We start from the raw sequence: 13,897 nt of genomic DNA, 5'->3' as shown, positions 1-13,897 counted from the left end.
CGCAAAATTCAATTATGTTTATTAAATTTAAAGTACCATAAGCGAATTAAATTGGTAACTTTAAAGCACTCTATTCAATTTAAGTGATCCCAACTTGAATTAAGTGATTCCAAGATCCTTTATTCGTGCAATAATTAACCAGAGTGAAGCCCCGCATCAACCATTACATTTTCAAGGTGAGTAAACTCTTTACTGATTACAACTCTTGTAACTCTTGGTTGAATAATTAACCATCGCATGTTTAATTATTACTCTTAGCTTCAAGGTTCTAAACGATTTAGGTAACCTTGTTGAATATAACCAATCAAAAGTGTAGATATGCGGTTCTACCCCCACTTCCCCAAGATATATTATGATGCTCTGCTGAGTGCTGACCCATCACAAACGATCAAGGTTTTCATCGGGTTTCTAATTGGGAAAGCTGCATCAATATTTCTGGGATCTAGATTTATTATGTTGTGATTTTATAGTGAACTCTAGCGCATCATCAAGCAACATAAATAAACCTAAACATGCATAATCTACTAATGCAATAAAACATGACATAGTATGGCCCCTTAATCCTAAGAAAACTAATAAAGTAAAATGCTCCCACTTGAACCTTCATGGATCTCATCCATCTTGCTCCATTGGGCCTTCACTTCATTGGTTTTTGGATCAACTGCAACCTGTAATTTTATTCTATTCTACTACTACTTAAAAAAAAAAAAAAAAAAATTACAAAAGTAATCAACGGTACGCAGACCGTATTTAGATTACAAAAATACATCACGATGCGCAGATCGTATTTTAGAATCTATGGGCCATACTAGTCTATATATAGCTATAAACAATATCATATATTATAAAGTGCCATATAATAAATCACTCATCATGCTTTCCTAAACTACAACATCGAATGTCTATAATAAAGGAAACATGGCTATAAATATCTCATATTTTAATTAATTACTGTAATTAGATAATATCATATATTAATCATAACAAATTATAAAATATCATATATTTTAATTTAGGTATGAGATAGAATCAAATCTTATTTGAAATTATGGAATATAAATCATATTTATATTCCATGATTATCCTAAATAATTTAGGAATTCTATCCTAATTACTTGCCAATCACAATATTTTAAATCAATTATATCCAAAATTAATTATGGGATAATCACATTATTTAAATCAATCTTTATCTTTTTGGAATATGCTCAGAATATTCTAACAAATCCTATCCAAAATTAACAACCTTAATTAAGGATAATTATCAAAAACCAACTTTTGAAATTTGATTTTATCCCAAAATAAAATCAGATTTTATTTTGAAATTATCTTTAAAATAAAATAATTTAAATAAAAACATTTTTTTTTTTTTTTTTTTTGAAAAAAAAACTGGGAATACCGTGGCTTGGCTTGCTGCCAGCCACTTCCCAAACCATTGCAGCAACCAGGCCGAAGCCTGACCATCGCAGCAACCTGCCGCAGCAGCCAGGACTCAGCCCAGCCACCGCAGAACCAGCTAGCGCAGCCAGGAGTCAAGCCCAGCCACGCTATCACCAGAGCAGCTGCTGGACGTGCAACGCTTGCACCGTCCAGCCACCACACGCGGCAAAATCGAGCTGCCCTACGTGACTGAGCTTTCCGCCCAGCCACACGCTGCTCCTGCCGCAGCCAGGCCGGAGCCCAGCCGCAGCCGCAGCCAGCCGCGCAACCAGGCAGAATGCCTAGCCACGACAGCCAGCTAGCAGAGCAGCAGCAACGTGTTTCAGCCACTGCCCTGCCTCTGTTCCGCCACCCTGCTGTCCTCTTCCCCACTGACCACCGGAGCAGCCACCGTGGCGCACCCGAGGGTGGTTGTGCCACCCAGCCGTGGTTGCTCCCTTCAATTCTTGTTTTTTTTTTTTTTTTTTTGAGTGAAAATTAATTTCACAACTTTTGTAAAATTAATTTTGGTGATCTAATTAATTAAACATAAACTCTTTTATGCCTAATTTCAAAATTAATCCAAAATCACTATTTCAATTAATTTGGGGATTTTCATACAATCTAATCTATAATTCATATAAAACACTTTTACATAAATTAATTAAATGATTAAAATTCGATAATCATCAAAATTAAGCACAAAAATCAAAATTTTAGGGCTTTATTTCAATCATAATTTTCGAAAATACTAGGGGTTATTCGGATTTTGCTAGAACAATTGAGCAATTAAATCATATTTAATCATATCCCAAAATTAAATCTCCATTTAATATAAAGATTGAACCATAATTAATTATTCTCCCTCCTAATTGAATTAAAATTGTGGATTATCAAAGAATTATTGGCAATATGCGTAAATGCAATAGGCTAACTGATACCACTGTAGGGATTTATAGGTACTACGCAGCGGAAATAAACATGAATCGTATTCATACAGTACCTAATCCAAGGATCTAATGCATAACACATAAAGCACAAATAATCGTACCTTTGAAGCGTGATTCCACGTGCGATCGAGCAAGAACAAAGGGAGATAAAGAACCCCAAGCGTGATTCCTCTAATTGGTCCACGGGCACAAGTTAAGACCTCCACTAATGCTAGTTAGTTGCAATTGAACACTTCAATTGACCTTCTATGGAGAAGAGCGAGCAACGAACCACCATGAACTACCACGAACACCACACGCGCCACCTAGGGTGGCCGGCCGTACGGACGAGGGGAGGAGAGAGATAGCCGTGAGTTAGAGAGAGGATTAGGGTTTTGGGATTGGTTGCCTTGATGTCAAAATTCACTGTGTGTGAATTATGACTACCTCCTGCAAACCCTAGGCATGGTTCTTATTTATAGATCTCATCTCTAAATAAGAGCCCATGTCAAAAGCCCAAAACCTAATTCCAATCTAACTATGCTAGCCCAATCCAATTCATGATTAGTTAATTGCTCATGAGGCCCATTAATGGGCCTCTTACTTGCTTACCCCAATACCCTTGTGTGTGACCAATATAGGATCCATTCTAAAGGGCTTTGGGCTATTTGACTAGCCCAAAGATCATCTCTCATAGTCTAGCAACAGAGGATGACGCCCCAATAGAATGAACTTATTATCTCCATAATAGTGATCCTTGATATATCTAGTAATTGCACTTATCGAAGACATAATTCCTTCACTTTTCTCCCCCACAGTTGCCAAGTCAAAATTTATCTTCTTGATTGCCCACAAAGCACGCTGTTCAATTTCAACCGGGAGATGGCATGACTTGCCATAGACTAGGAGGTATGGAGTGGTACCTATGGGGGTCTTGAAAGCAGTTCGGTAGGCCCAAAGAGCATCATCCAACTTATCCGACCAATCCTTTCGATTTCTCGTAACCGTCTTTTCAAGGATGAGCTTGATTTGACGATTAGAGACTTCCACTTGACCGCTCGATTGGGGATGATATGGGAGGCCAAATCTTTGATGGACTCCATGCTTCCTCAACATCTTTTGAAAGGCATGGTGAATAAAATGAGAACCGTTGTTTCTTATCACCGCCTTTGGTACCTCAAATCTTGGAAAGATTATCTTCTTAAACATCTTCATAACCACCTTGTGGTCATTAGTTGGGGAGGCAATGGCCTCGACCCACTTAGACATGTAATCGACCGCCACAAGCATATATTGATATCCGAAAGACAAGAGAAATGGCCCCATAAAGTCAATACCCGACACATCAAACACCTCCAACTCGAGTATGGGTTGTTAAGGCATTTCATTTCTCTTGAAGATGTTCCCAACTCTTTGACATTGGTCGCATGTCTTTACAAAGCCCCATGAGTCCTTAAATAGATGTGGCTACCATAGACTGCATTGAAGGACCTTAGTGGCGGTCTTAGAAACACCCATATGGCCCCCTCTTGGATCCGAATGGCACATTTTCAAAACACTAGGCACCTCTTTGTTTGGCACACAACGTCTAAGTAAGCCATCGACCCCTTGCTTGTATAAGATGGGATCATCCCACACATAATTCCTTTCCTCTCTCTTGAGCTTCTTTCTTTGGTTCTTAGAAAAGGAAGGAGGAAACTCCCCACGTGCAAGAAAGTTCACTAAATCGACAAACCATGGGAGCTCCTTTGCTTCAATAGCATACAAGAAGTCATCAAGAATCCTATCCTCAATTGGAGAACCATCATCATGAGTTTGAGAATCTTCTAAACGATCCGTGATCAACCTTGGCTTGGACTCTTTCTTGGAAAAAAGATACTTGAGAGCCGCATGATCCGTGAAGACAATGGTCTTGGAACCTAATAGATAACAACGGAACTTCTCAAAAGCATGAACTATAGCCAAGAATTCCTTCTCCTTTGTAGTGTAATTCTGTTGAGCTCCATTTAGAGTCTTGGACATATAATAGATCACATGAAGTTTCTTGTCCACTCTTTGACCCAAGACACCTCCTATTGCCGAATCACTTGCATCACACATCAACTCAAATGGTAAATCCCACCTTAGAGCTTGAACAATAGGAGTAGAGATTAGAGCTTTCTTCAACTTATTGAATGCCTCCAAACACTTATCATTAAATACAAACTCGGCATCTTTTTGAAGAAGATCATTGAGGGGCTTTGCAATGAGCGAGAAATCCTTGATGAATTTTCTATAAAACCCGGCATGCCCTAAGAAAGATCTCACTCCCTTTACATTCCCCAGAGATGGAAGCTTTTCAATAACTTTAATTTTAGCTTTATACACCTCTATCCCCTTGTGAGAGATCTTGTGGCCAAGGACTATGCCTTCCTCCACCATGAAGTGACATTTCTTCCAATTCAAGACCAAGTTCACCTTTTCACACCTTGCAAGACATTTTTCAAGGTTTGCAAGGCATGCCTCAAATGAAACACCTCCTATGGAGAAGTCATCAATAAAAACCTCCATCTCCTCTTCCAACATATCTCCAAATATACTCATCATGCATCTTTGAAATGTCGCGGGAGCATTGCAAAGGCCAAACGGCATTCTCCTATAAGAAAATGTACCATATGGACAAGTGAAGGTTGTTTTCTCTTGGTCATCCGGGTGGATAGGGATTTGGAAAAATCCCGAATAACCATCAAGAAAACAATAGAACTTGTGCCTTGTTAGTCTCTCAAGCATTTGATCGATAAAAGGAAGGGGGAAATGATCTTTCTTTATAGATGTGTTTAGACGTCTATAGTCTATACACATCCTCCATCCTGTCACCGTCCTCGTCGGAATTAGCTCACCTTTCTCATTCTCAATGACGGTCATACCTCCCTTCTTTGGGATAACGTGAACGGGAGAGACCCACCTAGAACTAGAAATGGGGAATATGATTCCCACATCCAAAAGTTTGGTGATCTCCTTCTTCACTACCTCTCCCATTTGGGGTGTAGCTTTCGTTGTCTCTCAATAGAAGGTAAAGCACCCTCCTCAAGAGTTATGTGATGTGTACATAAAGCGGGGCTTATACCTTTGAGGTCATCAATGGTATAACCCAAAGCACTTCAGTGCTTTCTCAAAACACCACACAAATTTTGAGCTTGATGCTCACTCAAAGAGGAGCTAACAATCACGGGATAAGTGGAGTTGGGTCCCAAAAATTCATACCTAAGGTGTGATGGAAGAGGTTTGAGCTCAACCATTGGAACACCTTTACCTTCCTTCGATGTTGCCACTTGCAACGCTTCTTGGCTAGAAATGCTCAAACACATTTGCTCTTCAACATCCTCAAAGCTTCCATTGAGCACATCTTCATACAAAGCCATCTCCTTACTAGGAGCACCTATCTTTTCCTTATTCAACAAAACATTCTCAAGAGCATCGTTAGAAGTGAGCAATTGTTCATGCATAGAAGACACAACATGATCGAGAGAATCAATCAACATGTAATTTTCTAAAGAAGAACTTGGATACTTCATGCTATCATTCAAGTCAAATTCTATCACCTCATCCCCTACTTTGAGTGAAATTTTAGCACTTTTCACATCTATCAAAGCACCCGAAGTAGCAAGGAATGGTCTCCCTAGAATGATAGGAATATTAGCATCTTCGTCCATCTCAAGCACCACAAAATCTACTGGAATAACAAATTTCCCAACCCTCAAAGGAACATCCTCTACCTTACCCTTAGGAAACTTAATTGACCTATTGGCCAATTGAAAAGTGATGTTCGTAGGTAAGAATTCCCCTAGCTCAAGTCTTTGTTACACCGAATATGGCATAAGGCTAACACTAGCTCCTAGGTCACACAACGCAATCTCAATTTGCATTTTATAAATGGCACAAGGGATGGAAAAGTTTCGGGTATTTTAGCTTAGGTGGCATCTTGTTCATTATGACTGCACTACAATTCTCGGTCAAGTTCACCGTTTCTACTCCATCACAAGTCCTCCTACCACTCAAAATATCTTTGAGGAATTTTGCGTAGTTGGGCATTTGGGTGACAACTTCGGTAAATGGTAGAGAAAGGTGAAGTTGCTTAAGCATGTCAATGAATCTTCCAAATTGTTCATCTAACTTATGTCTCATGAAATTTTGTGGATAAGGAAGCTTGGGTTTCACAATTTCTTTCTCCATTCTCACCTCACTAGGCTTCTCAATCTCAACTCACTTAAAGATGCACCATCTCTCTCATCTTCTACCAAAACCTCTTTTGTGCCCTCTTTGGTCTCACTCTTCCTAGGAAAACTCTCCTCAAGAACCTAACCACTCCTTGTGACAATAGCATTGACCGGTCTCTTGGGATCTAGGCCTTGGGAAGGTAAAGAAGAAGGACTAGCATGGTCTTTCAAAGCATTAGCAAGTTGATAAATTTGGTTTTCAAGCATCTTATCATAAGTCATCATTTCATTAAATTTCTTATCACTTACGGTCATGTAAGTGTTCAACAAATTTGTTTGATTTTCAATGATTTCTTCCAAATTTGTTCTATGTGAAGAAGAAGAGGATTGAAGATAGGAATTATCATTTTGGGCCTTTGGAGCAAATCCGGGTAGACGTCCTCTTTGAGCATTGTTTTGAAAATTGCCTCTACCTTGATTGTTCCAATTATCCCTATTTTGATTTTGACCATAACCTTGATTATGGTTACCACTACCTTGATTATGATTCCCATAACCTTGGTTTTGATTACCATAATTTTGGTTTTGATTTTGGCTACTATAATCTTGATTGTTATAGTTACCTCGAGAACCTTGGTTCCCTTGGTTCCTATGACCACCACCTTGGTTATAGTTGTCAAAATTGCCATGATTGTTGTAATTCCTATTCCATTGACCTCTTTGATTCTCAAAACTAGAATCATGATTATTTGACACATAGTTCACATGCTCATTCACATTTCCATCTTGATCATCACAAACATCCATACATGCATGAGGGCAACTAGAAACATCATGATCATACGACCCACAATCATCACAAAACAAGCATCCACTAGGCATGTTATTAGAAGAAGGAGGAGGTTGAGAATTAGAAGACATACCTCTCCCCTTAGATTGGGAGGGAAGATTTGAAACTTGGTAGGTAGCACTTTCCAACTTTGCCTTGATAGCGGACATCTCCTTCCCTAAGTTTGTCATTTTTTAGGATAGATTGTTGATTGCATTTAGATGATCAACCGAGTACACCGAAGAGCTACTCTTGCTACTTGACTCTCTTTCTCCATCTTGCCAATCTCTATAATACCTCACTACGTCTTTAATTATCTCCACCACTTCCTCTTCCATTTTGTTCATGATAGGACCTCCGGCTCCTCCATCTAAACATGATTTTCCTTGAGGGCTAAGGCCTCCATAAAAGATTTGAATGATTTAATAGGTTGGAATTCCGTGATGAAGACACTCTCTTTGATACTCTTTGTATCTCTCCCATGCTTCATAGAGGCTCTCACTTGGCTTTTGCTTGAAACCTTGAATCAAAGCTCTAGCGTTCGCCGTTTTCTTTTGTGGATAGAAACGGGATAGAAATTCCTTGGTAACCTCGTCCCATGTCCTTAGAGAATTCGGCTTAACCTCCTTGTCTAGCCGTTCCAAAGCGCGCCCTATGAGAGAAAAGGGAAAGAGCTTGAGGCGGATAAATTCTTGAGAAATTCCGTTCACCTTGATAGTATTGTAATATTTTTCGAACTCCTTGAGATGATTTAGCGTGCTTTCATGCTTGGCCCCACTAAATTGTCGCCTCTCTATCAAAGTGATCATTGCCGGCCTTATTTCAAAGCCATTTGCCGGTGTTGTAGGTGGAGCAATCCCGCTCTCAAATCGTTGAAACACAGGTTTGGAATCTAACAAGGTAGGGGCATATGTCACGGGGAGAGTATTTGCAGGGAAGCCTGGTAGAGCCTCAAACTCGCCAGGTAATGGGACAATTTCATCCCCTTTAAAAAGGAAAAGATGGTGGTTTGAGTCCCAATGATTAACTGCAGCATGGAGAAAATCAAATTTTATATTAAGTTGCATATAGCTTAATAAGGGTCAATGTGGTATATTTTAAAAGCTAGTTTATCCTCAGTTAAAAGGGAAGTGACCCATTGTTTCAAACATTGCTCAAAGGTTTTTACCATTGTTCAAAAGAGAAAAATAAAAAATAAAAAATAAATAAAAAAAAAAAAAAAAGAAAAAAAAGAAGAATGAGTAGAAAGAGAGCAATAATTTTCTTGATAATATTACTAACGAATGAATGTGAGATGATCAAAATCCTATAAGAAACCACGTTTAAATAGACCCAAACGGGGTAATTTTTTGACAATTTTCGCCCAAAGGAAAGTTCACCCGCAGGTGGCGCGTGCATCTCACGAGTTGCACGTGCCTACCGTGCGCAACCAATTTACATACGCGCGATAGCCGCGCGCAACCCATCCAATTGCGCGCCCCCTGTTCTGTCGCGACATGTTGGTTGGTTTATTCACGTATTTTAGATTACCAAATAATAGAATACCAACGAAATCTTATTACTAATCTATACGGTTATTTTCCTGTCTTCATTCTTTTTATTTTATTTTTCTTCTTCTTTTTTGTTTCTAACTTCTTTTTTATTTTCTTTTTATTTTTTATTTTCTTTTAAGTTCTTTTTTTTCCTTTTACCTTTTCTCTTTCCCCTTTGGTTTTCTTTTCCGTTTTTCCTTTTCTTTCCTTTTTTTGGTTATTTTTTTCGAGGGGGGTAAGTCGGGAACCCTTTCCCTCCCTCGAAAATTTTTCGCTTTTTAACACTTATGAAAATAAAATATGATATATACAATAAATGTGTGTCATATGTACAGCGTAAAAATTAAAAAAAAAAGTAAATGTACATTTTCCATAAGCTAAAAAAAGATATATATATATATATATATATATATATATATATATATATATATATATATATATATATATATATATATATATATATATATATATATATATGGAAGTCATGATGCTCGGCGACTCCCGAAAGGCTGCTGTATATCCTGCAAAATCCAAAAAAAAGATTAATACACAAAATGTGTAATAACTTTGAAAAATAAAAAAGAGAAAGCAAACAAACTTACCGCAACCATCCGATGATCACGGTATGACAAAGCCACGAGGGCTCTCGGATAAGAAGCTTGGAAAGCACAAATAATCCTCACCATGCCATTCACGATCTCCGCGGAACCTATTCCAAAGAAATAAATATAAAGGACAGTTATAAAACAAATGTATATGATATATGGAAAAGAAAAAATATACATGTACGGAATAAACATACCGACTCAACCGTCTCTGGTACAAACGGTATGTCCTCATCCTCCGCCGTTGGAAGAATCTCACAAATTACCGACCCAAAAGCGTCGGTATACGTGATCTCCGGCGTGGGAGGCACCCAACCACCCAGCTCGACTCGCTGAAAATACGATAACAAAGGAGTCAAGGTTCCGAAATTTGACAAAGAATAAAATAAAAGAAAAGAAAAATACTAGCCAGAACGAAAGCGAGAAAAGGAGTCGGCCTAGATGCAACGAATGTCGGGTAAGATGCACCCGGCAGCACCAGCTGCTCCGTTGGATAACTAAGGATCGCCTGAGCTCGATCCTCAATAGACAGTAAGTCCAGACGCAGCATCCAGATCAGAGGGTCCGCAGGAACCAAAGGCTCCTCGGAGAAAGATTGCCAGAGAACACGCTCGCCTAAGAACCAAGCATCCGTCTTCTGGAGCACAGAGAGTCCATGATAAAGGGCCCGGAAACGGCAGCGAACCATGCCTGCCAAGACAGCTTCAGGGACCCCGACGATCAAACTCCAAAGACGAAGATCGATCTACAAAACACGATCACATGAGAAAATCATTCAAAAAATGTATACATGAAAATACGGGTAGTCAAAATCACACTCACCGACGTACGAGTCGCCGGAAGAATCCTGTGGCGAAAGTTGCCGGCTGAAGTTGCTCGTCTCTTCCTAATCGTGACCAAACGATGGCCAATAGGGAAACGAGCCTCCCCAAGTATCCCGGGGGCTAGAAAAGGCAGGTACGAATACCCCCAAGCTTAAGAAAAGAATGCAATTAATTAATTAATCAAAAGCTAAAATGGTGATGAAAAAATGTATAAAGATTAAGATACGCACCTCGAGGATACGACCATGCCATGAAATGGGGATCCGAGGCACCTTAGTAGCTGTCGCGGAATCCATCACCCAGATCGCCTTGCCCATCTATGTAAGCATACGGGCATATGACACCTCCGCCCAACTCAGGTTACTCACTTGCCCCAAATCACTGAGGCAAACGAGTAACCCGATAACGAAACGCTCTCCCCGATCACTCGGAATAGTGACGGAAAGAACGTGGGCAATGTATATTCGAGCCAACTACTTAGGTGTACACTGCCGATCTCCCTCGTCAGCCGACAGCTCGTCGGCAAGAACCGAGTACGGACAACACTACGCGTACATATGAAGAGCCGCCGCAAGACGGTCCCCCACAAGGTCGCGCAGCCTCTCGTCTAACCCCTTCACGGTCTCTATAACCACAGGCTCACCTCCGAAAGGAAAACCTGTGATCATAGAGAAGTCGAAAGGGGTAACCGTCATCTCTCCCCATGGGAAATGGAAAGTATTGTTGGAATCCCACCAAAACTCCAGCAACCCACGAAGGAAAGCTGACTCAATAAGTCCTAAAGAGCCACTAGCTGGGGGCAGATCCCCAAAAGCTCCACCACCTTCTTCACCGCGTCGGGTAAACTCTCGAAACGGCTCCTAAAGTCACCAGAGCCATACAAACGCATGCTAGGCTCACTCTAAAAGAAAATATACGAGAATATACGGTCATGAGTTTTCAAAAGAGAAATAAACGATGAAAGGACAGAGGCGCAAAAGTACTCACTATGTCGCGCCAACTTCAAATCGAAACATGATGGTCCGGGTCCCACTTACGGACTTGAGGGTCCCAGTTGGGAGGAGCCTCCCAGACCACATCCTCATGACGACGTCGATCAGCCCCGACGCGTCGTTCTCGAACTTCCTCACGGGGACGTGTCACCCTCTTTCGAGGGCGAACCGCCTCGTCGGGCATAGGCACTCCTAGGTCCTCCTCAGCGTCAACAAAAGGAGGGGAATCCATGCTATAACGGATTAAATTCCTTATTAGTTTGTTTTTTACTAAAAAGACTAGTATACGTGTTCTAGACTCATTTCGGCAGCATAACGGCTGCCAAAAGGGCAAAAAACAAAAATCGAATGCCACCCACGCTTGGGGGCTATGATACCTGTAGTTAAACTCTATAAATGGGGGCTTTAACACCCACAAAAGCCATCCTATACCAGTTTCAACTAAAGTATTCTAGAGATTATATTCCTAAATCTAAAGAATCAACTACTTTGACGAATAATAATAACATAAGCATAATTATCGTCTACCAAACAATCATGAGGTTCGAATATGACAAAAACAAGCTAAAGTATCTACTTCGTGCCATTTTTCGGATTCAAAATTTTCAAAACATGATTCATGAAAGTAATTGTAGTTTAATACTATAGTTCACTTCATAATCAACAAGTATAACCAAATGAGCAAGCAAAAATAACAAATTCGAAGAAAAATGCCAAGAACATATTTAAACAAAGAAATACTCATACAAGGTTCAATACTCAACCATTTTTCGTGAAATTTGTTGCAAAACACTCCTTAAACATAACATAACAATATAGGACAACCAATTTGACAATTATGGAGCAAATTGGAAACCCCCAAATTTGAATTTTGGGGTTTTACGGTTCAAAAATCCCCCAAATTCAGCCAAAAATGAAGGAAAAAGGTAAAAAACTTACATTGGATTATGGGAAATATGAATAGGGGACGAGATCTACTTCCTTTAGCTTCAAAAAAAAATAATTTCGAGCTTTTTAGAGAGAGGAAGAAGCGAAAATGGTGAAGGAAGGAGAGAGAGAGGGAGCGAAATGAAAAATCCCGCTCAACGATTTTCTTTTTGCTGATTTAAATGTCGCGCACAACTCAATTAGTTACGTGTGACATCCCAGCGCGACTCAGAACGATGTGCGTGCCTGGCCAGCGCGACCCACTAAGTTGCGCGCGGATAATGGTCATTAAAAAGACCGGTACTTTGATTTCGATCCGTTTGATTTATTTCTAACTGTTTTTGCTCCTTATTAGACGTAATGACGCGCAAATAATCGAAATCTTTTAATTGATTTGCATCTCGTAGTTTGTTTTCTTCTTTTATAGTTTTTTGCATCATATTGCATGCACACCGTGCTTAGTGCCTTCCCTAAGCATACGTTTTGGAGGTTTTTCGTAAGCGTGTCATAAAATGTTCCGTAGTGGTGCTTTATGTAAAAGCTTTACGTACAGTTTTGTCATTTTACTGTACTGACTTTAGAAATGTCACGTTCTTTTCGTTCTTTTTAGCGTCCACAGCAAAAAGGATGGCGTATCATACAGCGTAAAATTGTATGGCGTAGGTGTTGCGCAAAATGTCACCTCTTCCCTGCAATGTGGTCTACCTCTTGTAACTAAAATGGTAGAATTTCTGTCTTTAGGCATTAGCTAAACTAGCCGACTGGCGCGCCGAAACATCGAGGACAAGGCACATTCTCGATTGGAAGAAAATACGGTAGTTAGTGAGCTTACTGGCTTACCGGACAGTTAAGGTGTCCGTCCACCCCCTGTATAAAGAGCAACGTGCGATGCCGCATCTGTTCAGACACGTGCCCCCAGTCTTGAGACACGTGTTCTCATCTTGTGGACAAAACATTTGAGAAAGTTGCCGATTTTCTTCTCTCTCACTGGATTTGTATATATGCCTCTAGTCCTGAGACATGTATTTCTGTCTTGTTGACCCTGAATACTGCGTTTTGGCAAGCGAGTGTCAAGAACTTTATTCACGTGTTAGGCTACGAATGCCGAAACACCCCTTCTTTTATCATCTTTTAACTTGTTAAAATCATAGACTAAAGTTTCAATGACATATCGAGGGACTTTAGATCAACGATGCCATAATTGAGAGGATATCATTCTCTTTAATCTTTTTAAACCGATATCTTCTCATGACATGACATCACCCAGGACAGCCTTTACTTGTTAAAGCGTTCTACATTTGCAAAGGATCAATCTAGATTCTTTAGCGTGTTAAGACTAGAAAATACTTTTCTAGCTTTAATAGCTACTTGTCTCAAACACTTAGCGAATCAAGGATCGTTTTGACATCCTTAACACTACTAAAACATTCTCTATTCTTAAGGAACTTCGTAGAATGAGTCTTGGATTTATTTCCATGGCTACTTTGATCCTCGTCTATTCTAGACTCTATCAAAGTGGGGGCTAACTGTAAACATCTACTTTTGGCCTCTTGTCCCGACAGGTAGTGCTATGACGATAAATAAAACCATATTTGTGTTGGATCAACGTGATGAATGCTTATGGACAACTTATTAAGTCACAAG

At 39.8% G+C, this 13,897-nt stretch overlaps 1 non-coding gene across 1 annotated transcript; it reads left to right on the top strand.

The window, feature by feature from the left end:
* The first annotated feature begins 7,808 nt into the window (after positions 1-7,808).
* On the top strand, positions 7,809-7,915 carry LOC145573403 (small nucleolar RNA R71). Its single transcript, XR_014097443.1, has one exon. It is a non-coding gene; the product is annotated as a small nucleolar RNA R71 (small nucleolar RNA).
* The last annotated feature ends 5,982 nt before the right edge of the window (positions 7,916-13,897 follow it).

This window comes from Chenopodium album, chromosome 12 (assembly GCF_948465745.1).
Source record: "Chenopodium album chromosome 12, dcCheAlbu1.1, whole genome shotgun sequence".
NCBI lineage: Eukaryota > Viridiplantae > Streptophyta > Magnoliopsida > Caryophyllales > Amaranthaceae > Chenopodium > Chenopodium album.
Note: the sequence above shows the minus strand (reverse complement) of the source record. Positions and strands in the feature narration are given on the sequence as shown.